The sequence below is a fragment of the Triticum dicoccoides genome, unplaced genomic scaffold (assembly GCF_002162155.2).
Source record: "Triticum dicoccoides isolate Atlit2015 ecotype Zavitan unplaced genomic scaffold, WEW_v2.0 scaffold17916, whole genome shotgun sequence".
Lineage (NCBI taxonomy): Eukaryota > Viridiplantae > Streptophyta > Magnoliopsida > Poales > Poaceae > Triticum > Triticum dicoccoides.
In genome coordinates this window covers 15,389-17,772 of record NW_021225178.1, presented here as the reverse complement: position 1 = coordinate 17,772, position 2,384 = coordinate 15,389, and the positions used below count along the sequence as shown (strand labels likewise).

Here is a 2,384-nt window from a genome sequence, read left to right as displayed (position 1 = left end):
TATGAAAAAAATTTAGCCTAGTACTGCAGATTCTGAAATGAATACGTATTTACAATACAATTTACATTTTTAAGCTAAAAATGAAAATAAAAAAACTGGCATGTTTAAGGCACGGAATGCTAGTGGTTGTATTGCTAGGTCCTGCTGGTGGTAATTGCCAGGTCGCTAGTACGGAATCCCACGGCGGCATCTCTTTTTTTTCAAATTTATAATTGTTATTTTATGTTCTCTGTGATTATCTTCTTTTTATTATTATTTTATATTATTTTAGGTCAGGATGTAAAAGGCTTAGTATCATTATATAACATTAATTGTTATCTGCTGGGTTGGCTAGCCGCGCACTCCGTTCGACCCAAGGGTCACCTGTTCGAGTCATGCTTTGTTTCCATTTTTCATTCTGAAACTAATAAAATTTGTGGTGTTTGGCTGACAAATGGGACCATTCGATGCCACACATGCAGTTACTGTGTAAACTTAAAAGGGGCCTTTATGTAAGAAAAAAGCGAAAAATAAGAATTCAAGGTTTTTTTGCAAAAAGAGCACGCCACACACCCGTCTTCCCAATATGGTCACTGACACCGGGCCCTACGCCATGCTGTTATGCCCCGTTAGTGTTGTCGGCGTATAGAAACGAGATTTGCACCGTTCGAGCCAAGTTTTTTCACCACTTTGATGTATGCCACAAGTTCTAGCACTAAAGTGACCATTTGCGCCAAGTTCTAGCACCACTGGTGTAATTGACTCCACGGTGTGCTAGTCGGCTGCATGTGACTCTCCTCCTCCGTTGACGCCTCGGGTCGGGTGGTTGCAGCCAGGTGGATTGTGGATGTCTCCCATTTACGAGTGTGTCCAGATCTGGCTATGTAGCCTGTACTCGCTTGGTTGCGAGATGCAGTAGAAAAGCTTGTTTGTGTTTGGATGACTGTCATCCCCGTCAGTCCGACTTGAATGATGAAATGCAATCTACGGACGGCGGCTTGATGCACACTATATGGTTTTCCAGTGGCGGCGGTGGGATTTCTGGTCCGGCACTTGTAGCTGCAAGGATCGTGGAAAGTGATGAGGACAACACATGATTGATTTTGATTCGATGGTACTTCTCGAGTACCTAGTCTAGAGCACCCGGGTTAAAATCCTAGGTATGAATCGAGTTAGTTTTACCCTGGTTACCTTGTTAAATGCATTACTCGGATATGCTCAAACTTGTTCCTTAGGGTGAAAACCTAGAATCTTTTTGGTCACGGCGACATTTGAGTGTCTTTTTCTTCATGAAGTCGTTGTTGTTGAAGAACATTTCTGACTATCCATGTGGTGTCAAAAGATGATTGATATCGATATGGTCATTCATAGTTTGTCGATCTTGGATCATTTTTGGGTTCTCCCCCTCGCTTAGGCATAACTGTGGTCTTATATGACTTTGTTGTTTGCCAGCGGGTTCATTGTGTGTTGTGATATTGGCTATGTGCATCCTAGCTATGCATAGGTCGGGTATACACTCATTGTGTTTGTATCCTCTTGATGCTTCATTGAGTAAATAAATTCACTCTTTGTCAAAAAAATGTCTGAAGTTAAACTTCACAAAGTTTGACCAACTTTATAAAAAGAAATATCAACATATACAATGCAAAATTAATATCATTCGATGCACCATGCACTTGATTTTCATACTGTATAACTTTAGTAGCGTAGATGTTAATGTTTTTTCATATAAATTTGATCAAACTTTATTTAGCGTGACTTCATATAAGTCTTATATCCAGAGTAAAAAAGATCCGAGTAAGTACTAACAAAATAAAAGTTAGACGATCGCTATTCTATCTTTTTCCTTGCTGAAAACACAAAAATTTGTCTAACAGCAAACGGGCTGCTGCACATCCCATGCACACGCACATGTCAAGAACTTATGCAACTACTCTCCCTAAGAGCATCTATAGCCAGACTTCTCAAACGCTCTCTATACGTACAGGCTGACGGTTCAATCAGTGACTGATCATAAAAATATGACCCAACCGGGATCGTCAAATCGTCCCTATACGTCCGGACAGACCGGCACCCTTCATATGCAACCCAAATCTAGGGTAGATATGAGGAGGCCAGGACACGCCCGGGCATGTCCACCGCAAGCTCCGTTTCGGCTATCTCTAGTCTTCTCCGGCATGACGCGTAGCGAATTCGACTCCAAAATCTCCCGATGCGTCAACTGGGACATCATCCAGTGTTGGGACAACGAGGATATGGCCGTCTGCATGGCTCTCGGCCGCTCTAGGGAAGAGTGTGCCTGGCGGTCAGAGTCAATCCGATGGGAATCCACTGCATCCGCGCAAATGGCGCTCGGATCTGCCGGGGTTGGTGGCTCGAGCTGCCTGCCCTCTGCCTCATCGGTA

At 43.1% G+C, this 2,384-nt stretch overlaps 1 long non-coding RNA gene across 1 annotated transcript in view; it reads right to left on the bottom strand.

Annotated features, from left to right (window-relative positions):
• Positions 1-855: 855 nt before the first annotated feature.
• Positions 856-2,384, bottom strand: part of LOC119344674 — a 2,632-nt gene continuing 1,103 nt past the window's right edge. Inside the window, exon 3 of the long non-coding RNA XR_005166774.1 lies at positions 856-1,038. This is a non-coding gene — a long non-coding RNA (uncharacterized LOC119344674). The remainder of the gene's footprint in view (positions 1,039-2,384) is intronic.